This window comes from Mauremys reevesii, linkage group 2 (genome assembly GCF_016161935.1).
Source record: "Mauremys reevesii isolate NIE-2019 linkage group 2, ASM1616193v1, whole genome shotgun sequence".
NCBI lineage: Eukaryota > Metazoa > Chordata > Testudines > Geoemydidae > Mauremys > Mauremys reevesii.
This window is the reverse complement of record NC_052624.1, coordinates 67101070-67122662: the sequence shown is the minus strand read 5'-3', so window position 1 is coordinate 67122662 and position 21593 is coordinate 67101070. Positions and strand designations below refer to the sequence as shown.

Sequence of the window (21593 nt, the reverse complement as noted above, 5' to 3'; positions counted from 1 at the left end):
TTTAACATAGACATTTCATCTCACTGAATATATTTGGGTTGCCATAGACTTTCTCCAATATTGGAGATCCTTTTTTTCTGTGTTGCCTTGTTTTGCTGTTCTCGTGACATTTTGTCATTGATAAGGAAATTAATTGACCTGACAGGGGTCAGACAAAATATCTGTTGTTCGCCCATATGTTTTGCAGTATGTCAAACAATACACTTGTTATTGTTATGGATTCTTATATAAAATGGATAATAGTGCTATCATGGTTAAGTGGAGTAATGCATTACCTTCTGGATGCCTGCTGAGTAAGCACTTAGTTCATGAAGTCGAACATTGCCGTCCTAGGTTTCAGATTGTTTGAGATTTGTTCCAGGAAGGGAAAATGGGTCTGTTCTTATAGGCGTGAATGGCATTGCTGCTGACTTCAGCAGTTGAAAAGCCACCATTTAAATAAACTTTGAACTAACTGTTCAATATAATTACAATCAATATATATTTACTAAGAGGCTTGAGAGGGAGGGTGAGTGTGGAGCATACCAGGCAGTTATCAAGTTAAGCCACTTTCTCTTCATTGCTACTGCCTTTGTTTCTGTTCCTTGTTTATATGTTTTTATTGATTTTTGGTCTAGAGGCGGTGGTGGTTGAAATGTGTTTAATGTGTACCAATTAGTTATTTGCCTTATAGGTTAATATTTTGTTCCAAATGCAGTGAAATTTAAAAAATAGAATCCATTTCAGTTTTTCTATTTCAAATAAGTAGTAGCAAGAATACTGCTGAAAAAGGTTGAATGAACAATACATGCATTTCCTAAAGAATAAAGAAGAGATGGTCAGAGCTATATAGAGCCTTGAAACTGATTATAGGAAATTTGAGCTTGATGTGCCGTGGGAACTAAGGGAAGAATTTGAAGAGAGCAAGCCATATGCTCAAAGTGATGACCAGGAGATATAATTATCTTTGTGGCTACATTTTTTTAGGAATAGGAATGGGGTGAAATGGGTGTTGTGGCGGCTAGTGAGGAAAAGGTTAGAATAAGTAGAAGTGACAAAGACCTGCCTGATGGTTTTATCTGTGTGGACCAAGGAAGATGTAGATCTTACAAATGTAATGAATTAAGTTGCAAGACTGGGATGCTGTCTGGAGGTGTGAGGACAGAGGGGGCTAGGGGGAGTTTCAGGTGACCTCTTGGGTTATAGGCCTCAAAGACACACACAGGATGATGGTATGCGCACAATGAGAACTTGTGAGGCTTGGGGAGAGGAGATTTTGTAGGAAAAATCATGTTTTGCTGTTAAGTTTGCGTTGATGGTAGTAAACCCAACAGTATATTTTATGGATGTTACCTTTTTAGCAGGATGAATTTAGATTGCATTTGTTTCAGGGAAGTATCTGATTTTGAAACGTTTAAAGGACACCTTCAAAATTTTGCCAAAGATTTCATCTGAGAATCAGAGTACGCATAAATGCAGGAATTCAGTCTTTGGAGTAGTTTTTGGGGGGATGCAAGAAAAAAATTAAGCAAGTGGCTAAAACTTTAATTTACAGTTAATATTTTGAATCTTGTTTGTTAATGATATTGGCTTTTAAGTGACAAAACCGTAAAAGTAAGGCTAGTAGGTTAAACCAGTATCATAGACTGGTTTCCGATCCTGACGTTCATAGGCCTTGGTCTTACACGTTCATCTTAACTTTTTCCCACTAAGATTAAGAATTTCCACAAATATACCATGACTTCTGGCATCAATAAATTCATTGAGGAAGAAAGGTGGAGTATGTCTCAGAGCATTGGGTAAGATTTTACGTTTGGATTTGAAGAGACTGACTCATTTTATATATGTAGTCAATGATCAGTACAATTATTTGAGACTTGACTTTTTTGTTCAATGTTCTTGACAGAAGAAAATGCAGCCAGCCTTGTCAGGCTTTTTTGTTGTTTAAGTTCAGCTCTTTGACTCACTGACACTATAATGAGGCATAAACAAGCACCCTTTCTTTGAGTTTATAATGCCTAGTAGATTCCTAAATTAATAGTACTTTGTTTAATAGTTATTAAACCATGTCGCTTTAGTAAGATTTATGATTGTACATGTGAACATGGAATAGTTTGCTTATCAAATAAGATTACTTAAATTATTTGCTTGCACCTATTCACTTGAAGTATAGCCCCACTAGCAGTGCATGACATATCTGTGCTACTACATCCTTTTGGGTTCTCTATACACTTTTTTTTGAACTCTGTGCAAAAGGAGCCCACATAGGAAGGCAGAGTTATGCGGCTGTTGCTCCTGATGAGCAAGCTAATCTGAGTGTTGGCCTAGTGGACTCAAAGCTGGATTGGCTCCAGGCTTGTTAAGACTTCACAACTACCAACTGCTTAGAATCCTTTTCTAGTAGCGAGACATGAAATAAAGTAGTGTCGGGGAAGGGAACATTTGGATTTTGCGGTGTGAGGTCAATGTCCATTCATACTTAATTCCAAGTTGCCTTCATCTGGTGCTTATTGCTCTGAACTGGGGGCTTCCTCCAAGAACCCTCTTCCCCACTTCTTTATGCTCCCTGTTCTTTGGGAGTTATCCTCTCTGCTTCATGCTGTCCCTTACGGAGGGGTTCCTCCTCATTCCTCATATCTTCTGGTTCTGCCCTCAACTATTCCTGGCATCCAACTGCTTGCCAGTTGCTGACTATCTCTGCACCATTATGCCTTCTTCCATGTCTAGTCACTCGTTTTGCACCATCCTATTTCTTCCCATCCCCAGTCAGCCTATCCCTTCATTCCCTTTCCCATGTGTGTGTCTCACTAAACACACTGGTTTTGGGAATATTGTTAGTTGCTGCTGATCCAGAGCAGCAACATACAATTTTGATCAAAATCATGGAGAAGTAATGGGGGTAGGATATGTATACTCCCTTATGTCCATTCCGCTTCCCTACATTGGATTCCACCACACTTCTATATTTTTGTCCCTCTCCACCCTCCCCAAAAATCCTTTGTGCTTTCATTATCTTATTTTGTTTCTTTACCTGGTTGCAGTAATCCTTTCTCTCCCCACCTATCTACTCATCACACATACACCCATGTTCTGATTCACTCTCATAGGACTTAAAATTTTTGCCAAATACTGAATAAACAAGGACTCTCTGGTGTTCAGGGGCAGCATGCAGGTTAGAAGCTAAGCCTCCTCTTTTCCACTGTTGCTGGAAAAGAGGACGACGCTTGTATTTTTACCTCTTTCCTAGGAATTACTAAGGGACACTCTCCATTGAGTAGGTATGATAAATACGAAGCCTCCAACACCTTTGGCTGTTAAAAGGAAGAAGGGATGTTCTTTGTTTTCCCTCCTTTCATCATCTTTACTGAAAAATCCATGGAGAGTGATAGAAGCTAGTAGAGTCTTGAATTCAAATTTAGTTTCTAATGAAATGAGTTTGATCTTAATCTATTCCTGAATGGACACCACATAATTTACTGGTGGTGGTGATCTCTATTTAAGAGGCCCAGAATCAGAATAGCTTGGATATTTCAAGTTGAGAGAAAGGTACATTCACGTAATTATCTGAGGAAACTTACACAGCTCACACTATGCCAGTCTCAAACCATTGCAGGTAGGCCCTCAGTTCACTTTTTAAAAACACATTTGTAGAGTAAATATTAATACAAATATTTATTAAAAGCAAACTGATTTTGTTAAATTAGAAAAGCTTAGCAAAATTCATCTTGCTTGTTCACCTGGGAAATAATAAAGGTCAAGTAAAATATCATTAATTTTTTTCTTCATTTTCATGGAAAAGGTGAACAGGTTTTGTGCCTGGGATGCCAACTTTTCAATAATTTGGTAAGGCAACAGAGAAGTCTATAGGGAGAGGAGGAGGTAAAGCTTTTTCTGCCCCCTCCCCCTGGCCAAGATATTGCTGTCCATCTTATAAAGTGAAGCATTACAAACTTTTTCCTCTGTGGCAAAACATTTTTCCCTGATGAACTGGAAAAATGTGTAACAAAACTGTTATGATCATTTATAAAAACTCAGTGGAATTTATAAGATTTTAACCAGGGTTTAAAAGAATTGATTTAATCATAGATTTCCACATAAAAATGCATTCTTGTTGGTTGTTAGAACTTTAATAGATATTCGTCACAACTCTGAGATAGATGTAGGTTTCATTTTTAGAAGGTACACACTATACATTTTTAAAATGATTTATTTTGAAAACTTTTCAGATTAGTTTTACAGCTATGTCAGAAAATGAATGATTGTTTGGTTATTTCATTTACCAAAGGTAATTGAAGCTGATATTTATGAAGTCATTGGGAGGTGAACTACCTCCAGTTCAACAGGTTAATCATTAATATTTGGAGGATTTTCTTGCCATGCTGTATTAGGAGAACATCACCAGACAGACATTTAAATTGTTTTATTTAACTAAAACAACAACATTATGTATACTGGATTTATTTCTTCAACAGCAAACATATAATATTTTAACAAAACAAGCATATTAATTTTTGAATTTAGCTAAACATTCAAGTTTTTTAAAATCAGCTTTGTTTTTGTTAAAATTGTTTTAACTAAAATAGTTAAATGAAATATTAAATTGCCAGGTCAACATGAGAAACTTAAAATATTGGCTTCTGCAGCTAACTCAGTCGTCTTCACCTTCATTTTTCTGTTGTTCATAATCTGGAAAAGAAAAACAGGCTTTCCTACTTTTTCAGGTCCCAAACGATTTCTCAATTTTGAATAAATTAGTCAAAAGGAAGAAAATATTCTTTCTACACCACCAGAAGAAGCTATTGCTGTTAAAAGTGAGATTATCACTTCAACAGTCTCTGAATCCAAGTGCTTAAGTGACTTCCACCAGTTCACTGGTGTGATTTACTTTAAAACATCATCAGCAAACATCTATTTCTTGAATGGTTCACCCTTAGCTCTGAAGTTTATTATAGTTTGAATTATGGAGGGATGATTGCTGGATGTCCATGTCATAGCCAACTCCTCTTCTTCAGCAGTTAAGGTTTGACCCTGGTACTGAGAATTGAGAATATTTGCAAGAAATTGAGCTGGAGATAGTGCTTGTCCCATTTGTTTTTTTTTATGCTTGTAATTTAATTCTGTCACTGCATATTTCTCTTTTTAAGATCTTACTGAGTTTGTTCCAAATTTCAACAGCATCAGCAATAAAACAGCTATTTCCCTGCATTTTGTTCAAGGCTACTGAAATAGGCTTCAGGGTAGTCAGCATCTGTTCAACATTTCTCTTAAGCCCAATGTTGAGAACTTTGGCTATGACAGTATCATCTATTTTTTTCACAATTTTGTTCACAAACTGTCATCAGATTAGGCCAGTTCTTGATACAGTACTCAAAACAGTCCACTACTGAGTTCCATCGCAGGTCTTGTGGGAGAGTTAGCTTGGTTCCTCCCACTTTTTTCAGAGCAGCTGCTGCAAAGTGGTTGTTGTGGAATTATTTTTCAATTTCAACAACATTAGCCTTTATTTCTGGAACACTGAAGTCTTTGGCTACAAGGTGCATCAAATGAGCACTGCAACCGTATGTTACTAGCTTGGGACTCTCTTCACTTCTAAATTTCTTCTCATCTTGGATATATTTGCAGCATTGTCTGTGACCAAGCTGCATACTAGACATTAGAATTTTTTTCACAATTTGTTATAGCTTTTACTGCTACTTCTTGTAAGTATTCTGCTGTGTGTGCATTTCCTGATGTATCAATTGTTTCCATAAGGAAGACATTCCCTTCTTCTGTTGTCACAAGCACATACAACAGGATCATTGTAGACATTGCTCCACCTATCAAAACTCAGGTTAACAATTTCACCCTCTAGACCTTTTGAACACTGCTCAATTTCTCTTTCATACACTTTATCCAGCAATTTGCCTGCGACATCTGCGCTATTGGGTGGACTGTATCCTGGTCTTAATGACTGAACCATGTTAATGAAGTGTAGGTTCTCAATCATACGGAAAGGAGAGTTTGTTGCATAAACAAACCGGGCAGTTTTTTCATCAATTACCTCTTTTTGTAATCTGCTGGTTCTTATCGCAAACTTATCTGTGGGTGTTTCTGGATGATGGATATTTTTTTTTCTTTTTGCTATAGTGGATATATTGTGGCTATGTGACTTACATGATGTGCCTGAAACACTATCATTGACAGATAACTCTGAAACTATAGGAAATGATGGTAATCTTGAAGGTGGATAGTCTTCGGAAACCTGTATGTTGAGGATGGATTCTCCTAAACAAAATAAGTCAGTGCAGTTACTTAATTATTATTACCATGCTGCTCATTTAGTATTACTCATTGCATTCACTGACACTCAGTACTACTTTAAAGATGAAATTGTAAAAGCAAGCTCTGCCTATTTCAGCTATTTATTTTTTATCACAATTGCATCTAAAATGATAGTACCATAGAGTGAGCAAAAAATATAGTTGTTAAACATGAGAATTCAAGAATAGTCCAGAAGGAAGACAGGCAGTCCTCATGAAAGAAGTATGAATTAAAAATGTTTACCAACCTGAAGATCCTGCATGTTCAGACATGTTCCTTTCATCTTCAAGGCAGCTTCCTCCTGAGAGGGAACACTTCTCATGGTGTTGTTTCATTCGGGCAATCAGGCCTTGCATTTCTTTGTTGTACTGTTTGCATTTTGCATGCATGCCTGTCTTACCCACAGGTAGAGGAACTTAATTAAAATATTCCCAAACTGGGTCTCTTTTACAGCCTGCTGCCATTATAGGTTTTCATTTCTAGTCAGAGAATGGTATGGTAGATCTCAAATCAATGAAGGCTACACTCAGGAAGACCTAAGACTACTGGAATATGCTGCTCAAACAGTTTCACTTTTGTTTCTACTGCCTGTCCTTCCTTTATCACATTTATCTCCAGACTACTTCTCCTTGTCCAGATCTATTCCGCCCCCAACAATCTTCTATTCATTGCACTTTTTGAAACTTTGCACTTTCAGAGAGAGATAAGGGATTGCCTCTGTGTACACAAATTTGCAGAGGGACAATAGGATTGAGGTCTGTTATTTCTTACCTCTATATATTTATTTAAAAACATTTTTGTTAACAAGCATGTTATCTCTGGAGACACAAATCCACAGTTTGAGAACTGCAAAATGAAGCATCTCTGATGTTATCTTCTAGACTGAGCACTGAGTCCCATTGGGTAGATAAAAAAAATTAACCTAAATAATCTATACAGAAGCCCCTGAAACCCCATAGGATTGGGTCCCTAATCCATGAACTATTGGAACTCATTTACAAAACTTTTCTCTTAAACATTACATGAATATATTGTCTCATACTATAGAATTAGAATTTATAATCCCTATTCCATGATGAGACATTATAGCTCAAAGATATGTCTTAATTAAAACTATTTGATCAAAAAATCCGTTTTTTTTTAATTAAAAAAAAAATCATTGATTTTTATCCATCCTGATTTTAACAAATACTATCATGGATGCTTAGTATTATATATAACAATTCTTTGTTTCTCTGATTTTCCATTCCTTTGATAAATGTTAATAAGTAAGGGGTCAAAAGCTTGAAGAAATTACAAAGCATAAATTGGAGCTCTCCAAATATTTATTAGTAATCCTAAAGATAATGTATTAAATCAAAGGGGAAAATGCAACGTTGTGTATAGATTTCTGTTTTCAGTTGAAACTGAAATCAGCCAATGAATCATGCTGAACATAGTTAACGATAATTACTTTAAAAAAGCAGTGTTACAGGTGTCAACAGTCAGCAATTAATCCCTGTAACAATGCTGCTATTCAGGCCATTTTGAGTGTCCATTGGACTATGTGAATAGGAGCTGTGATTTGGAGTTGGCACAGAGAAACTGGGTATTTTGTTGAACAGGGGTAAAATACTCTGTTTCTGGTTCCAGTTGTCCCCAAACTAGGATACTTTTTTCTCCTTGGTGGCATAAGTTTAGGTAACAGATATTTGTTGCTAGTGCAGTTTATAGAAACACAATTAGTAATCTGACACATTTTACCCAATTTAAATCTGTCTCTCTCAATTTATTTTCATTAATGCTTTTTGTTTTTTTCCCACTATAAGAACTTCATTCCTCAGTATCTGATCCTATTAATGAATGAATTGGACTCTGCTCAAACTCCATGTTACATAGTGGACAGAAAATAGCCTGATGCACTACCATTATTTTATGTAAAATATTAATATCTCTTAATGGGAGATTTTGCTTTATTTAAAGGCATGTAAATATTAGAGGGTTGACAGAATGAGATGTAGCCTAAAATGGCAAAAAGCATATTCATAATCACACATATAATGCAAAAAACATTAAAGGAACACAAAGGTTATGTATTCTATTTAAACACAGACTGCGAATGTTCTCATAGCAACTTTAATTAGTTCTCAGAGCATACAGTTGTGATGCTTCCAGGAGTACCCAGGGTTGAGTGGCACCTTGCTACTGTCTGTCCTTAGTGTGAGAAAGTCTTGTCTGTGCCTGCTATTGAACAGCTCTCTGACTCCACCAGCTTCTGGCAACTCAAGCCCTATTTTACGGGTTAGTGGTAGGCACATACACACTCCCAAATCTTCCAGCCATTGCTCTGGAGTCCTCAACTCCTCTTCTACTGAATGTTCACAGAACTCTCAGATTCTGTATTTCTGAAGGAATAGTATACACCAACTTACAAGATTTAACTCAGTATCACCACTCTGCTTAACACACAGCACTTAGATTTGTTTGCAGTGAAAACAAGAATGTTTATCATCAAAGAACAGAGATTCAAACGACTGTAAGAAAGAACAAAAACCGATTACACTGGGTCAGATCAATGGTCCATTTAGCCTAGTATCCTGTCTTCCCATAGTGGCCAGTGCCACACGCTTCAGAGGGAATGAACAGAACAGGGAAATCATCAAGTGATCCATCCCATTTTCCACTCCCAGATTCTGGGAATCAGAGGCCAGGGACACCCAGAACATGGGGTTGCATCCCTGACCATCTTGGCTAATAGCCATTGATGGAGCTATCCTTCATGAACTTATCTACAGTAGTTCTTTTTTGAACTGTTAGTTTTGTTCTTCAAAACATCCCCTGACAACAAATTCCCCAGGTTGACTGTGCATTCGGTGAAGAAGTATTTCTTTGTCGTCGTCATCAAACCCGCCTGTTAATTTCACTGGGTGACCCCTGGTTCTTGTGTTATGGGAAGGAGTAAATAACACTTGCTTATTCACTTTCTCCACACCAGTCATGATTTTATAGACCTCTATCATATCCCCTCTTGGGGCTTGTCTTCACTACCACACTAAATCAGTGCTAAATCGGGAGAGTGTCTCCTGCTGACATAGCGCAGTGCAGACACCACTTTAAGTCCATGTAAGTTACGTTGCTCAAGGGTTTTTTTCCCACACCCAGAGTGATGTAATTTACATCGACTTAAATGGTAGTGTAGACAAGCTCTTAGTCATCTCTTTTCTAAACTGAAAAGTGCTAGTCTTAATCTCTCCTTTTACGGAATCTATTCCATACCCTTAATGGTTTTTGTTGCCATTTTCTGTACCTTTTCCAATTTTTATATATATCTTTTTTGAGGTGGGGTGACCAGAACTGTATGCAGTATTCAAGATGTGGGACTATTGGAAACAAAGGATTACACATAAAACAAAATCATAACCCTTTTTTTTTATTTTAAGTGCTTAAACTTAATTCACAAGATACTCCTGTTTCTTACAGGGAAGTCCTTTTCTCATCTCTTAAGTCCTTTTCTCGGCATTTTCAGCCGGGATGGCTGAGATTCCCCTTTATAAGAATAAAGCTTCTAGTAGTTTGTCTTCACACACTGAGTTCAGAGCCACTTTTTTTTATTAGTTTAAAAACCTCAAACAGTGTCTTTAATAAAAAAAAAGTAGAAATGAGTTTTTATAGACTGTCTCATAATCTGAAAACTCAGTAGTTTGCCAGCCTCCATTACCTTTCTGCATTTCATGATTTATTCTATTTAAGAATATATAATCTTAATGTAACATTGTTTTTTACATTATTTTGCATTTCATTCCCTAGTTTTTATGTTAGAGAGAGAAACTTCTCATGTATGTTAGCATTCAAATTTCTCCAACTAGGTTTTGATGTTCATGCACTTCTTGGAAATAAATGATATTCTGGAGGACAAAACTCACTACCCAGGGAGGGGAATGGAATGATGAAAGGGGTATTCATATATTTCTGTCCTGTTGGGTTGAGGGCATCAGCACATCCAAAAAAGCAAAAGATGAGAATTATCAATTCATTAACGGATTCATAAATAGAAAATATTTGAAAAAATCTGATATAATACTTGATCTTTTGCAGTACTTCTTTAACGGGTTAGTTGCATGTGACAGAGTTTAAGAGTAGGCATGTTCCCTGAGTTTGTTTTAAGAGAGATACTAATTTGTAAGAAACTTCTTGATGCCACCAATAAGTTAGACACAGATGATGGTATTCTTCCTCAAGAATACAGGTTTTTCCTCTTATTTTTCTTTCTCATACTTAAATAATTTTTCTGTTTCCCATTTATAATGGCTAGAACAAAGAAATGTATTGCTATGTGACTGATGTCTCTTTCAGTTTTGTGGGGCACAGCATTTTGTTTTAGCCATTTATTTCTTTATACAAGGCTCCACTTAATCAGCGCTCCAGTGCAGTTGATTAACTAGAAGGAATTGCTAAACCCTACATGAGCATTTTCATCTTTTGCAGACAAAAATGTTTCCCTCCTTTATATTGAATGTTGGGGCACTCATCTTTGCTCCTTGCTACCATAAGAGGCCCCAGATTTGATGGTGTCAAATTTTGAAATTCAGACCATCCATACAAGTGGTTTGTGTTGATGTAGTTCTCCCATTGTAGTGGATGAAACCAACTTGTTCACTGTGTGCCAATGAGGGTGGCTGTTTTGATGAATATGGAAAAAGTGTATTAGTCCAGTGCTTTGTTCCATTCCTCTAATTTATGACACACATAATAATGGATGATGAATGAGATAGCCAAAACATTGATAGATTATCTTAAAAGGTATACTAAATCAAAGAGGAGGAGACTAAGAAAATAATCTTATAATGCCTCCAAGAAAAGTAAGCTAGTTCCAGCGTTATTTATTCAGCAACATGCAAAAAGTCATGGAGAGAAACTTTGAAAGGGAACTGCTGCAGTTAGTGAAACAGTAACATAACTCAGCATTCCACATGTGGATTTTATGTCACTTTAAGTGCCAAGAATTTTAAAGGGGCAGGGTACAGGTTGAAGTAATTTCCATGTATTTAATGGTTTCTGATGTAGAACTTAAGTGTTCAAATAACTGTTCCGCCTCACAGATGCAATATGTCCCTCCTCTGCCCTGCATTCATTCCTACTAATGGTGAAAAAGGCAGCAGTTTTCTGGTATTTACAGGTTTACATTAGCTATTCTGGTGACATAGGGCTATGCGTTGTTCTGGGAAACTTCTGTTCCATAGAGGAACAGAATTTCATACAGTTAAACTGTTGCTATATTTTCATATTTAATGTTAGTAAATGTGGGGACACTTAGTGTATTTTACAATGATGGATAAGATTTAGAAATGAAGTGAAAAATGTTTCTGTTTTTAGAGGTGATAAAGCAGTCTGAATGTATCCTTGTTTAGTAATGGTTTCAGCTTTACTTAACTTTTAGAGCAGGGGTGGGCAAACTATGGCCCGGGGTCCGTATCCGGCCCTTCAGACATTTTAATCTGGCCCTTGAGCTCTCACCGGGGAGTGGGGTTGGGGGCTTGACCTGCTCCACATGCGCTGTGGCTCCCGGAAGCAGCGACATGTTCCCCCCCCCCACTCCTATGTGTAGGGGCAGCCAGGAGGCTCTGCACGCTGCCCTCCCCCAAGCACCACCCCCGTAGCTCCCATGGGCCAGTTCCTGCGGACAAGGGGGAGCCCTGATCCCCTTCCTGCCCTTGAACCCCTCAGTCCCAGCCCAGAGCACTCTCCTGTACCCCCAACCCCTCATCCCCACCCCAGAGCCTGCATCCCCAGCTGGAGCCCTCACCCCTGCACCCCAACCCCCTGCCCGGAGCCCCGTCCCACACCCTGAACTCATTTCTGGCCCCACGCCAGAGACCTTACCCCCAGCTGGAGCCCTTACCCCCTCCTTCACCCCAACCCCCAATTTCATGAGCATTCATGGCCTGCTATACAATTTCCATACCCAGATGTGGCCCTCGGTCCAAAAAGTTTGCCCACCCCTGTTTTAGAGGGACTAACTTTTTTTTCTTCTCCCCCAGCAACAGTTTTCTTAATGTTCACTCATACATTAAGACGCTAATCAGCTATTACTCTGAATTCCTGTGAAGCCTGACTTTTTCCCTCTAGTTACTTTTGAAGAACATTTAACTTTTGAACACCTCCCATAATCTCCAGCTACTACAATCATGTTCTATTTAGTTTCTGATACTGTACTCTTTATTTTAGTATCAGAGTATCTGCCACATCCTTTGGAGGGCTCAAACCACCAAGCTGCTATTCACAACTGAATGTACTTGGCCTATGCACCACAGACACACAACACCCACCTCCAGGTTGTTCTAGTTTGTGTATAGAAGAAAGGGAAAGGAAATTCATTTCTGTCTCTCACAGAGCCTATCTCAAAACACAAGATTTTGCTTCCTTGTGCTAGTGAAAAATATATATAGATACAGTAGATATATAAAATGCTCATAAAACTATTACAATTAATGTTTTTGAAATAATAGTTAACAAATTTAATAATTAAAAATAAAGACCACATACTTGTAGAATTGACTGCTTCAGGTAAATTATCTGTTTTTATATTTGTTCCCTTTATATGACAAAACTGTGAGAGTATCTGATTGTTCCCTGTATCAGGGCAATTTTAACTGAGATGTATGAAAAATGTAATTTTAAAACCATTTTGAGACTACATAACTTGCAGACTTTAAACTCTTTTTTTGTTTGTTTGTTCTCTCTCTCTTTTTTTTTTCCCTTGAGCATCAGTGACCAAAAGCGACCATAGTGCTCTGGATAATGCCTTACTACTATTAAACTATTCATAATCTATAAAGACAAATGCAAAGTAATGCACTTAGGGAAAATCAAACACACACATACAAAATGGAGCATAAGTGGTTAGGTAGCAGTACTGAAAAAAAGGATCACAGGTTATAATGGATCACAGACTGAATATGAGCCAACAGTTTGGTGGTGGTGCGAAAAAGGCAAATGTCATTCTGGGATGTGTTAATAGGACGCAAATGGTAAGCGTTCCACTCTACTTGTTGGCAGTTGGAGTATTATGGGCACCATACTTTAAGAAAGATTTGAACAAATTGGAGAAATTGAGGAGGAGAGCAACAAAAATACAAGGTTTAGAAAAAATGACCTGTGGAAAAAGTCTAGAGAAGAGATGGCTAAGGGAGCACAAATCTTCAAATATGTAAACAATTTTAAAGAGGATGGTGATTAATTGTTCTCCATGGCCGCTTAGGGTGGGACAAAAAGTAATGGTTTAGTTTGCCATAAGGGAGATGGTGTTGGAAACTTTGTAACTATAAAGATAGTTAAGCACTGGAACAGGCTATCTAGGAAAGTTGTGCAATCCCCATTGCTGGAGGTTAAGAAAAGGTTAGACAAACACCTATGCAAGATGGTAGATATTTGTAATCCTGTTTTAGCACAGGGAGATGGGGGTAGATAGCCTTTTGAGGTCCATTCCAGTCCTACATTTGTATGCTTCTGTAATGATTCTTGGGTGTCTTCTGTGAGAAAATAATGCAAGTTAAAAACCTACCATCATAAATTTTTGCTACCTGCATTATTTGTAGATTTCCCAAATTAAATTTGATCTGTCTTTCCTCTCCTCAATCCCTCTGTTTTTTATTCAATTGGGTCTGGAATTCTTCACATTCTTGGTTCTTTAACTTATAAATTGTCATTAGCAAGCTTCACCAATTTGCTTTCTACTGCTTTTATCAAATCCATAATAAATACACTGGACATCACTCGTCTAAAGTCATTTCTAGTCCCCGATTTTCCCTCTGATGAGTAGTTGGTTAGTATACGTACACACACAGTTTTTATTCTTTGAGTGGTTGCTCATGTGTATTCCATAGTAGGTGTGCGTGCTTGCCACGTGCACTGGTGCCAGAAGTTTTTACCGTAGCAGTACCTGTACGGGGGGGACCCCTGCAGTGGTGCCTCTATATCGCGCTATAAGGGGAGCTGCGCACTCCCCCCACCCTCAGTTCCTTCTTGCTGCCAGTGAAGGTAGTCGGAACTTCGTGCTCCAGCCTTGCTGCAGCTTCTCTAGTTAGCCTTAGTAGTACAGTTCTTCAATAGTTAAATAGTTTCTCCAGTTAGTCTTGTGGGCTCGGGGCATGCCCTCTGCCCCAGGCTTCAAGTCATGCGACTCCTGTCGCAATTCTATGCCAAGAAGTGATCCGCACATGCAGTGTCTCCGCTGCTTGGGCGAGACCCACGTAAGTGAGCGCTGTAGGATCTGTAGAACTTTCAAACTGTGGACTAAGAAGGAGGGGACATTAGACTTCGCACTCTCCTAATGGAATCAGCGCTGGCACCGACACGCCGAACGGATTCGGCGCCTAGCACCGCGTCTTTGGTACAGAGCGAAGTCCCCTCCACTAACTGGCACTGCTCCCCTTCAAAGAAGCAAGGGAAGACTCAGCGGCACCGAAAGATAGGGGTGAGGCTGGACCCAAGCTGGGCAGCCCGCGATCCCCCTCGGGACCCAGGCTTCCGACTCACGTTGAGCGGAGCAGCCCGGTCCTGTCCACGCATGCCTCCCCTGCAGTGAGGATGCCATCGACGCTGGAGGCGACACAGGCCGCGCGTGACATTTTAACTTTCCCTGTACCTGGGGTGCCGCCTGAGACGGGCCTCCAGTCTTGAGGGAAGCCGCCACTGGGGTCACAACAACCCTCCCTGATGCAGCACAGTCCCTGCTCAGAGGACAGCTCGCCGCCTCGCTCGATGTGGTCTTCCCGCAGCTCATGCCAGTTCTCTACCCTGCTTAGGCTGACCGGATTACCGTCTGTGAGGGAGCCTCGGGGCTCCTCTACTCCCCACGACTGGGGACACAGGCACTAGGATAAGTGACGCCGACGCTCCTCCTCACGTCGAAACTACCGAAGCCGATCCCATCGCCACCAACGTAGACGCTCTGACTCGAGCTCCCACTCTACCAAACATCGCGCACAGGACTCATCTCGCGATTCACCGTCACCGAAGCGTCATAGCTCCGGCCACCAGGGCTAGTACAGGAGCAGCACCTCGGACGGATACCGATCTTTGTCCTCCAGGTCCCGGTCACATGGACGGCACCGTTGCTTCCACGGTACCGTGCGATCATTGTCGACCTCCGCATTGGCACCCAGCCACCCGTCTCCAAGTTGTGCGCTTCTGCGAGAGCAAACTGCACCGCCCGGCACCCAAGTTGGTCAGTGGCACGGAACACCGTGGCAAGGGCAGTGGTGTCAATGGTCTCCGTGGCCACAGATCCCCACCCAGGCGAGACCCTGCTTGGTGGCCGGCGCGTCTCAGGCTCCTTCGGCCTCCCCTCCACGACAGAGGGAGAAATCAACAGGTCCCAAGCCAACGGCACCGCGCCCGGACTCTGACCGAGGGATTGACCCACTGGTACCGTCCGCCCTAGGCTCCTTGCCGGCACCGGAGGATACCGTAGCGGCACCGCCGCCTGTCCCACAAGAGGACTTCAGGGATCACCAAGAGCTCCTCAAGCGGGTGGTGTCCAATCTCCAGCTCCAGGCTGAGGAGATGGAGGAGCCGTCTGACTCTCTCTTTAATGTACTGTCATCCTCGGCACCGGGGATGTGTGGCCCTACCTCTCCACCAGGGGGTAGCCAATATCTTGACTACCCTGTGGCAAACCCCAGCTTCCTTGGCCCCCATCTCCAAGAAAGCAGAGAGGAAATACTTTGTGCTGGCTAAGGGCCACGAATACCTGTACTCCCACTCGGCACCTAACTCCCTGGTGGTAGAGTCAGTTAACCACCGGGAACGTCACGGTCAGCCCGTGCCCACCCCTAAGGACAAAGATGCCAGGAGACTGGACATGTTTGGTAGGAAGGTTTATTCTTTGGCGAGTTTCCAGCTCAGGGTAGCCAATCACCAAGCCCTTCTAAGTCTATATGACTTCAATTTATAGTGTTCCCTACCAAAGTTCAAGCCTCTCCTCCCGGAGCGAGACAAAAAGGAGTTCAGGGCTCTGGTAGAGGAAGGAGCATCAGTGGCGAAAGCAGCCCTCCAGGTGACATCAGATGCGGACGACATAGCAGCCTGTTCGATGGCCTCCGCCATATCCATGCGCAGGGTGTCGTGGCTTTTCCTGTCTGGACTGTCCGCAGAGTCCCAGTCCTTCATGCAGGACCTTCCCTTCGACGGGAAAGCGTTTGCGGACCAAACTGATGTCCGCCTGCATAGGATAAAAGACTCCCGTACAACCCTGCAAACCTTGGGCCTGTACATCCCTCTGGCGAAGGACAAACCTAGGCCGCAAGCTTTGGCTCCCCCTGCTAGGGGCAGATATGAGCTCCCGCGCAAGAGACCGAGGGAACAGAGATGCAGGTCCCAGCGTCAGTCCCGTTCGGCAACATGGCCTGGCCCCTCGAAGGGCAAAAGGCAGGGAAAGAGGCATTTTGACCCTTTGGGGGGGGGCACCGGGCTTGTTGCCAGGGAGACTCCCCAGTTAATAAAGTTTGTGTTCTGCAACCGTTTATTTGCCTTCCGAATGGAGTGGTCCCGGATAACATCGGACCAGTGGGACCTCAACGCTATTTCCAAAGGCTACACCTTGCAGTTCACTTCACCCCCATCCCCTCACCCACCGCGCTGGGTGAGCCTCAGGGACCTGCAGCATGCCCGCCTCCTAGGGCAAGAGGTGGCGCACCGCTTCCACCTGGGGGCGGTGGAAAGGGTGCTGGTAGAATTTCAGAACAAGGGTGTCTATTTCTGGTATTTCCTGATCCCGAAGGCAAAAGGGGGGTTCAGGCCCATCTTAGACCTCCGGGATCTCAACAGTTTTATGGTCTGCTACAGGTTCCCTATGGTATCCCTGGCCTCTGTCATTCCCTCCCTGGACCCGGGGGATTGGTTCGCAGCCCTGGATCTCCAGGATGCATACTTCCATATCCATATTTTTGAGGGACACAGGCGTTTCCTCCAATTCCTGGTTGGAGGGGGGCCATTACCAGTTCACGATCCTCCCGTTTGGCCTTTCCATGGCCCCCAGAGTTTTCACCAAATGCATGGCGGTGGTAGCAGTCTATCTCTGGAGGAAAGGGGTACAAATTTTCCCTTACCTCGACGACTGGCTTCTCAAGGGCAATTCTCGGTCCTGGGTACAGGCCCAGGTGGGACGACTTCTGTCCACATGCACAGATCTCGACCAAGTGGTAAATGAGGCCTAGTCTACGTTAGTCCCGGTTCAATGCATACAGTTCATAGGGGCTCTGCTGGACTCATTAGAGGCCACAGCCTCTCTTCCCCAGGACAGGTTCGAGACCCTAAAAGGTTTCATCGCCTCAGTCACGGCCTTCCCAGTGATGACGGCGAGGGTGTGCCTTCAGATCCTCGGTCACATGGTGGCATGCACATCTGTGGTTCGCCACGCCAGGCTCAGAATGAGGCCCCTCCAGCTCTGGCTGGCCTCCCAGTATTCCCAGGCTCGGGACGGGCTGGACAAGGTTGTTACGATACCGTCCCAGGTAGTTGCTGCCCTACAATGATGGTCCCTCCCGTGCAACATGCTGCAAGGGGTCCCCTTCCAAGAAATCTCCTCCTCACTAGACCTGGTGTTGGATGCCTCGGACCTGGGCTCGGGAGCCCATATAGGGAATGTTCAAACCCAAGGGGCATGGTCGGTCTCAGAATTATCCCTACACATAAATGTCAAGGAGCTCAGGGTGATATGGCTGGCCTGCGTGGCCTTCAGCGGGCACCTTCACCGGAAGGTGGTCAGAGTCCCCACGGACAATACGGCTGCGATGTATTACATCAACAAACCAGGAGGAACACACTCCTCGGCCCTATGCCTGGAAGCCCTGAGCCTATAGGAGTTCTGTATAGCCCATGATATCTCCCTGCGAGCCTTCCACCTACCCAGTGCCCGCAATGTGCGGGCCAATCACCTCAGCAGGGCTTTTTCCCACCAGTACAAGTGGTCACTCCACTGGGAGGTCGCCCTACAGCTCTTCCAAGAGTGGAGAGTTCCCCGGGTCGACCTCTTTGCAACCGCCCAGAACTGATGCTGTCCCCAGTTCTGCTCCAGGGGAGGGGGGGAAGGGGGACGATCTCGGACATCTTCCTCCTTTGGTGGTTGGGCCAACTCTTCTGTGCCTTCCCACCTTTCCCCTGATAGGCAAAGTCCTGCAAAAAGTAAAAGCAGACAGGACGCGGTCATCCTTATAGCCCCGGATTGGGCCTGTCAACGCTGGTACGGGACCCTCCTGCAACTCCTAGTGGCTCCCCCGTGGAGGCTGCCGCTTTGCCCGGATCTCCTCTCCCAGGAAGGAGGATGCCTCCTCCACCCCAACCTGGCCGCGCTTCATCTGACAGTGTGGTTACTCCGTGGTTAAATGAGGAAGAGGGGAGGTGTTCGGAGAATGTCAGAGTTCTGTTGGAAAGCAGAAAGCCATCCAAACGACGGACATACCTAGCCAAATGGTCCAGGTTTTCTAGGTAGGTGGGAGAGCAGGGAACCTCCCCATTGTCCGCATCGCTTCAACTCATTCTTGATTATCTCTTGTCCCTTAGGACCCAAGGGCTAGCGCCCGCCTCTGTCAGGGTGCATTTGGCAGCCATATCGGCCTTCCACCCCCCGGTACAGGGCTGCTCGGTCTTTTCCCACCATATGACCTCCTGCTTTTTAAAGGGCCTGCATCATTCATTTCCATATGCCCTGTCCCACAATGGGATCTAAACCTAGTGTTATTCCGCCTCACGGGTCCTCCCTTAGAACCCTTGGCCACGTGTTCCTGGTTCCACTTGTCATGGAAGGTAGCATTCCTTGTTGCTATCACATCAGCTCGTCGTGTCTCGGAGCTTAGGGCCTTGACCTCAGAACCCCCGTATACGTTCTTCCACAAGGATAAGGTCCAGCTTCTCCCACATCCTTCTTTTCTCCCGAAGATGGTCTCCGCCTTCCATATGGATCAGGACATCTTCCTACCGGTACTCTGACCTAAGCCCCATTCCTGGAACGAGGAACACTGCCTACACACGCTAGATGTGCATAGGGCACTGGCCTTCTACTTGGACCAGTCCAAAGGCCCATCTAGCCAGTATCCTGTTTTCTGACAGTGGCTGGTGCCAGATGTTTCAGAGGAAGTGAACACAACAGGGAAATTTATACAGTGATCCATTCCCTGTCATCCAGTCCCAGCTTCTGGCAGTCAGAGGTTTAGGGATACCCAGGGCATGGGGTTACATCCCTGATCATGTTGGCTAATAGCCATTGATGAAACTATCCTCCATAAACTTATCTTATTCATTCTTGAACCCCTTATACTTTTGGCTATTCTTATGAAGTTTTCTGCATTGCTTCCCTTGCCCCTTTGCCTCCTACCAACCTGCCAACTCACATCACTTTTGGTAAGAGAAAGAGGTGTTTCTCTCCATCCCCGTATCCCAGGTTGTGCCCAGATTTTGTGGGGTGTGCACATAGGTGCGTCTCAACCTGCCTCCCAAACTAGCTATTCTATCTTTAGATTTTCCAGATTCTTGATGGGGTGATAAGTTAACCTTCAAACTACTTCCTGTTTCTGGGAAAATCTTTCTTTTTTTGCTCCCCAGCCTGTCCCAAGGATTCCTGAAAGGGCTGGTAGGGGTGTTCCTTGCCAATCCTCCCTACAGTCTTTCTACCATATGCTGTGCATATGGGAGTGTAGGATGTTTCTTCCTAGATTTTTCTAATGCTGTCCAGGTCCTTTTGAAGATGACAGAATCTATTATCCTCCTTGATCCCTCCCTGGCCCTCTTAGAGCTGCTGGTCTTTAAAATAGCTGCAATCTCTGCTAGTTTAGGTGCCCCCAACGTAATGATGTACAAATGTATCTGAGCAGGGGAAGTGAGCCTCTACCTTGCAAAAACAGGAAGAAAGATAAGTAGGTAAATCCTGGGGCCCTTATGGTCCAAATTAAGCATTAATTAAGAACAAAGCACAGTTAAAAACCTAGCCACTTACCTTGACCCATACTTTTATAAAACATACTGGTGAGTATAATTGTTCTTAACTCTACTGTAATTCATGAGTGAATATCACTTTGCGACACAAACTTACAAATAGTCAATGAAGTCCTGTAGCTTAGTGGTACAGTGTAGAAACTCTAATTCTAGAGGCCCAGGATCAAGCCTGGTTCGTGTATCCCAGGAAACTCTAAATCCTTTCATCTATGAAGAATTCATGCTGTGTAGTTTTGAAGGAGAGGAACATTACTAAAGAAAGTAAGTTTGTTTCTTATTCAAATAATGCAGTCTCAATGCCAGGAGAAAATATCTTCTTTAGGTACAGCTCATTTATCCCCAATTTAGAAGATTATATCCTGAGACAGGTGCATTTCAGATTCCTTAAAATAGAAGCCTCTGCACTGCTGTGTTTTAGGGTTTGTAGTGTTAGCTCAAAGGAGAGGTGTGCTTTTTCAGGATGACTATATTTAGCCAGGAGGAATAGTCCTTTTTAAAGCAAATTGAAACGAGAGTATGAGAGCGTGAAATTATCAGCAGCGCTAGTGCACATTTACATTACTTCTACATACTCTTTTGAATGACCACACAACAGAACAAGTACTTTGTTTCCACTGTGTTGATTTTTCTTGACAAAACATGGCAGTCTATCCAAAGGAGGGTGTTTAGCCAAGATAAATATAAAATTTATGATTAAGCAAGTGTTTCCTTATTATAATCCCTAAAGAGAATTTGAGACTTGTTAAATATAACGTGTCTAAGTTCTTTTAGGAATGAATTTTCATTTGTCCTTTGAATGCAGAAATACATACAAACCAATGCAGTTTAAAATCTTATCTGTAGAGGAAAACAATTCTGCCTACCCGTTTCCTTTGGCTTGAATAGCAAAATTCATGAGTGTGTGACATTTGTTTAGTGACATACTGTAATTTTTGTACATAACATCTTCATGCAATTTCACAGACTTGTACAGAGTCCAAAAATACTTCTAGGTGACATTGCTTATAAGGTGTGTTATGAAAGGGGGCTCATAAGTCTCAGTTTGGAGAGTACAGGTAAAATCAATGCATGCTTAACGTTTCTGGCATGTTCCTTTAAAAGACTAGTCACAGAATACCACTTTTTGAAGCAAACTACAGTGTGTGTCAATATAGTATATTAAAATAAATGCAGAATAAAGGCTGATTTATGAGGGCAGTAGTTTCTTGACCCTTATTGGTGTCTCTGTTGGATTTGGAGTGCAGTGTTCTAATTACATTGTGAATGAACTTAGATAGTGGAAATTAAGTGGTCTTCTTGTATTCTTTGAAGGGTTATGAGCTTCCAGAATCCAGAGCATTAGATGT

The 21593-nt window shown here is 42.4% G+C and overlaps 1 protein-coding gene across 9 annotated transcripts in view; it reads left to right on the top strand.

The window, feature by feature from the left end:
* The window catches only part of TBC1D5 (TBC1 domain family member 5), a 487219-nt gene that overhangs the window by 13052 nt on the left and 452574 nt on the right, over window positions 1–21593 (top strand). The window lies entirely within an intron of this gene.